We start from the raw sequence: 6,842 nt of genomic DNA, 5'->3' as shown, positions 1-6,842 counted from the left end.
ATTACTACGTGATACAATCCAGAAACAGCCCAGGATCTAGCCATGAAGTATGAGAAATATGCGAAAGAATGAGCCTGATGTGGGCAAATCTTAGACGTAACCCAAACCTAACATGCGTTATCCTCTAAAATATTTATCAAGACCAGGTTTATTTGAATGTTTCAGTGTGGCACCACATTACTACGTGATCCAATCCAGAAAAAACCCAGGATCCGTTCAACAAGTATGTGAAAAACGAAACGTATGAGTCTGATGAGAGCAAATCCCAGACCTATCCCAGACCTAACTTGCGTTGTCCTCTAAGATATTGATGGAAACCAGGTTTAATTGACTGTTTCAGTGTTGTACTTCATTACTACGTGATGCAATCCAGAAAAAGCCCAGGATCTAGCCATCAAGTTTGAGAAATATGCGAAAGTATGAGCCTGACGAGAGCAAATCCTAGACCTAACCCAGACCTAACATGCGTTATCCTCTAAAATATTTATCAAGACCAGGTTTAATTGATTGCTTCAGTGTAGTCTCACATTACTACGTGATCCAAACCAGAAAAAACCCAGGATCCGTTCAACAGGTACGTGAAGAATGCGAAAAAATGAGTCTGATGAGTGAAAATCCCAGGCCTTACCTAGACCTAACATGCGTTATCCTCAAGAATATTGATCGAAACCTGGTTTAATCGACTGTTTCAGTGTGGTACCACATCACTATGTGATCCAAACCAGAACATAGCCCAGGATCTATCCATGAAGTATAAGAAATATGCGAAAGTATGAGCCTGATGAGGGCAAATCCTAGACCTAACCCAGACCTAACATGCGTTATCCTCAAAAATATTTATCAAGACCAGGTTTAACTGAATGTTTCAGTGTGGTACCACATTACTACGTGATCCATACCAGAAAAAACCCAGGATCTGTTCAACAAGTATGTGAAAAATGCGAAAGCACGAGTCGGATGAGAGCAAATCCCAGGCGTAACGTAGACATAACTTTCGTTATCCTCTAAATTATTGATCGAAACCAGGTTTAGTGGGCTGTTTCAGTGTGGTACCACATTACTGCCCGATCCAAACCAGAAAAAACCCAGGATCTGTTCAACAAGTATGTGAAAAATGCGAAAGTATGACCCTGATGTGGGCAAATCCCAGACCTATCCCAGACCTAACTTGCATTGACCTCTAAAATATTGATCGAAACCAGGTTTAATTGACTGTTTCAGTGTGGTACCACATTACTACGTGATCCAATCCAGAAATAGTCCAGGATCTAGCCATGAGGTATGAGAAATATGCGAAAGTATGAGCCTGATGAGGGCAAATCCTAGACCTAACCCAGACCTAACATGCGTTATCATCTAAAATATTTATCAAGACCTGGTTTAATTGATTGTTTCAGTGTGGTACCACATTACTACGTGAACCATACCAGAAAAAACCCAGGATCCGTTGAACAAGTATCTGAAGAATGCGAAAGTATGAGTCTGATGAGTGAAAATCCTCGGCCTAACCTAGACCTAACATGCGTTATCCTCAAAAATATTGATCGAAACCAGGTTTAATAGACTGTTTCAGTGTGGTACCACATTACTACGTGATACAATCCTGAAACAGCCCAGGATCTAGCCATGAAGTATGAGAAATATGCGAAAGTATGAGCCTGACGAGGGCAAATCCTAGACCTAACCCAAACCTAACATGCGTTATCCTCTAAAATATTGATCCAAACCAGGTTTAATGGACTGCTTCTGTGTGGTACAACATTACTACGTGATCCAAACCAGAAAAAACCCAGGATCTGTTCAACAAGTATGTGAAAAATGCGAGAGTATGACCCTGATGTGGGCAAATCCCAGACCTATCCCAGACCTAACTTGCATTGACCTCTAAAATATTGATCGAAACCAGGTTTAATTGACTGTTTCAGTGTGGTACCACATTACTACCTGATCCAAACCAGAAAAAACCCAGGATCCGTTCAACAAGTATGTGAAGAATGCGAAAGTATGAGTCTGATGAGTGAAAATCCTCGGCCTAACCTAGACCTAACATGCGTTATCCTCAAAAATATTGATCGAAACCAGGTTTTATGGACAGTTACAGTGTGGTACCACACTACTACGTGATCCAAACCAGAAAAAAACCCAGGATCTGTTCAACAAGTATGTGAAAACCGCGAAAGTATGAGCCTGATGAGGGCAAATCCCAGACCTATACCAGACCTAACTTACGTTATCCTCTAAAATATTGATCGAAACCAGGTTTAATTGACTGTTTCAGTGTGGTACCACATTACTACGTGATCCAATCCAGAAATAGCCCAGGATCTAGCCATGAGGTATGAGATATATGCGAAAGTATGAGCCTGACGAGAGCAAATCCTAGACCTAACCCAGACCTAGCATGCGTTATCCTCTAAAATATTTATCAAGACCAGGTTTAACTGAATGTTTCAGTGTGGTCCCACATTACTACGTGATCCATACCAGAAAAAACCCAGGATCTGTTCAACAAGTATGTGAAAAATGCGAAAGCATGAGTCTGATGAGGGCAAGGCCCAGGCCTAACCTAGACATAACTTTCGTTATCCTCTAAAATATTGATCGAAACCAGGTTTAGTGGGCTGTTTCAGTGTGGTACCACATTACTGCGCGATCCAAACCAGAAAAAACCCAGGATCTGTTCAACAAGTATGTGAAAAATGCGAAAGCATGAGTCTGATGAGGGCAAATCCCAGACCTATCCCAGACCTAACTTGCGTTATCCTCTAAAATATTGATCGAAACAAGGTTTAATTGACTGTTTCAGCGTGGTACCACATTACTACGTGATACAATCCAGAAACAGCCCAGGATCTAGCCATGAAGTATGAGAAATATGCGAACGTATGAGCCTGATGTGGGCAAATCCTAGACCTAACCCAAACCTAACATGCGTTATCCTCTAAAATATTTATCAAGACCAGGTTTATTTGAATGTTTCAGTGTGGTACCACATCACTACATGATCCAAACCAGAAAAAACCCAGGATCCGTTCAACAAGTATGTGAAAAACGCGAACGTATGAGTCTGATAAGGGCAAATCCCAGACCTATCCCAGACCTAACTTGCGTTGTCCTCTAAGATATTGATGGAAACCAGCTTTAATTGACTGTTTCAGTGTGGTACCACATTACTACGTGATCCAATCCAGAAATAGCCCAGGATCTAGCCATGAAGTATGAGAAATATGCGAAAGTATGAGCCTGATGAGGGCAAATCCTAGACCTAACCCAGACCTAACATGCGTTATCATCTAAAATATTTATCAAGACCTGGTTTAATTGATTGTTTCAGTGTGGTACCACATTACTATGTGATCCAAACCAGAAAATAACCCAGGATCTGTTCAACGAGTATGTGAAGTGTGCGAAAGTATGAGTCTGATGAAGTCAAATCCCAGATCTATCCCAGACTTAACTTGCGTTATCCTCTAAAATATTGATCGAAACCGGGTTTAATCGACTGTTTCAGTGTGGTACCACATTACTACGTGATCCAAACCAGAAAAAACCCAGGATCAGTTCAACAAGTATGTGAAAAACGCGAAAGTATGAGCCTGATGAGGGCTAATCCCAGACCTATCCCAGTCCTAACTTGCGTTATCCTCTAAAATATTGATCGAAACCAGGTTTAATTGACTGTTTCAGCGTGGTACCACATTACTACGTGATACAATCCCGAAACAGCCCAGGATCTAGCCATGAAGTATGAGAAATATGCGAAAGTATGAGCCTGATGAGGGCAAATCCTAGACCTAACTCAGACCTAACATGCGTTATCATCTAAAATATTTATCAAGACCTGGTTTAATTGATTGTTTCAGTGTGGTACCACATTACTACGTGAACCATACCAGAAAAAACCCAGGATCCGTTCAACAGGTATCTGAAGAATGCGAAAGTATGAGTCTGATGAGTGAAAATCCCAGGGCTAACCTAGACCTAACATGCGTTACCCTCAAAAATATTGATCGAAACCAGGTTTAGTTGACTGTTTCAGTGTGGTACCACATTACTATGTGATCCAATCCAGAAAAAACCCAGGATCCGTTCAACAAGTATGTGAAAAACGCGAACGTATGAGTCTGATGAGGGCAAATCCCAGACCTATCCCAGACCTAACTTGCGTTGTCCTCTAAGATATTGATGGAAACCAGGCTTAATTGACTGTTTCAGTGTGGTACCACATTACTACGTGATCCAATCCAGAAATAGCCCAGGATCTAGCCATGAAGTATGAGAAATATGCGAAAGTATGAGCCCGACGAGGGCAAATCCTAGACCTATCCCAGACCTAACATGCGTTATCATCTAAAATATTTATCAAGACCTGGTTTAATTGATTGTTTCAGTATGGTACCACATTACTACGTGATCCATACCAGAAAAAACCCAGGATCTGTTCAACAAGTATGTGAAAAATGCGAAAGCATGAGTCTGATGAGGGCAAATCCCAGACCTACCCCAGACCTAACTTGCGTTATCCTCTAAAATATTTATCAAGACCAGGTTTAATTGATTGTTTCAGTGTGGTCCCACATTACTACGTGATCCAAACCAGAAAAAACCCAGGATCCGTTCAACAGGTATGTGAAGAATGCGAAAAAATGAGTCTGATGAGTGAAAATCCCAGGCCTTACCTAGACCTAAAATGCGTTATCCTCAAGAATATTGATCGAAACCTGGTTTAATCGACTGTTCCAGTGTGGTCCCACATTACTGTGTGATCCAGACCAGAAAATAGCCCAGGATCTATCCATGAAGTATAAGAAATATGCGAAAGTATGAGCCCGACGAGGGCAAATCCTAGACCTAACCCAGACCTAACATGCGTTATCCTCAAAAATATTTATCAAGACCAGGGTTAACTGAATGTTTCAGTGTGGTACCACATTACTACGTGATCCATACCAGAAAAAACCCAGGATCTGTTCAACAAGTATGTGAAAAATGCGAAAGCACGAGTCGGATGAGAGCAAATCCCAGGCGTAACCTAGAAATAACTATCGTTATCCTCTAAAATATTGATCGAAACCAGGTTTAATTGACTGTTTCAGTGTGGTACCACATTACTACCTGATCCAAACCAGAAAAAACCCAGGATCCGTTCAACAAGTATGTGAAGAATGCGAAAGTATGAGTCTGATGAGTGAAAATCCTCGGCCTAACCTAGACCTAACATGCGTTATCCTCAAAAATATTGATCGAAACAAGGTTTAATGGACAGTTTCAGTGTGGTACCACACTACTACGTGATCCAAACCAGAAAAAAACCCAGGATCTGTTCAACAAGTATGTGAAAATCGCGAATGTATGAGCCTGATGAGGGCAAATCCCAGACCTATACCAGACCTAACTTACGTTATCCTCTAAAATATTGATCGAAACCAGGTTTAATTGACTGTTTCAGTGTGGTACCACATTACTATGCGATCCAATCCAGAAATAGCCCAGGGTCTAGCCATGAGGTATGAGAAATATGCGAAAGTATGAGCCTGACGAGAGCAAATCCTAGACCTAACCCAGACCTAACATGCGTTATCCTCAAAAATATTTATCAAGACCAGGTTTAACTGAATGTTTCAGTATGGTACCACATTACTACGTGATCCATACCAGAAAAAACCCAGGATCTGTTCAACAAGTATGTGAAAAGTGCGAAAGCATGAGTCTGATGAGGGCAAATCCCAGACCTATCCCAGACCTAACTTGCGTTATCCTCTAAAATATTGATCGAAACAAGGTTTAATTGACTGTTTCAGCGTGGTACCACATTACTACGTGATACAATCCAGAAACAGCCCAGGATCCAGCCATGAAGTATGAGAAATATGCGAAAGTATGAGCCTGATGTGGGCAAATCCTAGACCTAACCCAAACCTAACATGCGTTATCATCTAAAATATTTATCAAGACCTGGTTTAATTGATTGTTTCAGTGTGGTACCACATTACTATGTGATCCAAACCAGAAAATAACCCAGGATCTGTTCAACGAGTATGTGAAGTGTGCGAAAGTATGAGTCTGATGAAGTCAAATCCCAGATCTATCCCAGACTTAACTTGCGTTATCCTCTAAAATTTTGATCGAAACCGGGTTTAATCTTTCTGTTTCAGTGTGGTACCACATTACTACGTGATCCAATCCAGAAATAGCCCAGGATCTAGCCATGAAGTATGAGAAATATGCGAAAGTATGAGCCTGATGAGGGCAAATCCTAGACCTAACCCAGACCTAACATGCGTTATCATCTAAAATATTTATCAAGACCTGGTTTAATTGATTGTTTCAGTGTGGTACCACATTACTATGTGATCCAAACCAGAAAATAACCCAGGATCTGTTCAACGAGTATGTGAAGTGTGCGAAAGTATGAGTCTGATGAAGTCAAATCCCAGATCTATCCCAGACTTAACTTGCGTTATCCTCTAAAATATTGATCGAAACCGGGTTTAATCGACTGTTTCAGTGTGGTACCACATTACTACGTGATCCAAACCAGAAAAAACCCAGGATCAGTTCAACAAGTATGTGAAAAACGCGAAAGTATGAGCCTGATGAGGGCTAATCCCAGACCTATCCCAGTCCTAACTTGCGTTATCCTCTAAAATATTGATCGAAACCAGGTTTAATTGACTGTTTCAGCGTGGTACCACATTACTACGTGATACAATCCCGAAACAGCCCAGGATCTAGCCATGAAGTATGAGAAATATGCGAAAGTATGAGCCTGATGAGGGCAAATCCTAGACCTAACTCAGACCTAACATGCGTTATCATCTAAAATATTTATCAAGACCTGG

This window comes from Colletes latitarsis, unplaced genomic scaffold (assembly GCF_051014445.1).
Source record: "Colletes latitarsis isolate SP2378_abdomen unplaced genomic scaffold, iyColLati1 scaffold0013, whole genome shotgun sequence".
In the NCBI taxonomy this organism is placed as follows: Eukaryota; Metazoa; Arthropoda; class Insecta; order Hymenoptera; family Colletidae; genus Colletes; species Colletes latitarsis.
Note: the sequence above shows the minus strand (reverse complement) of the source record.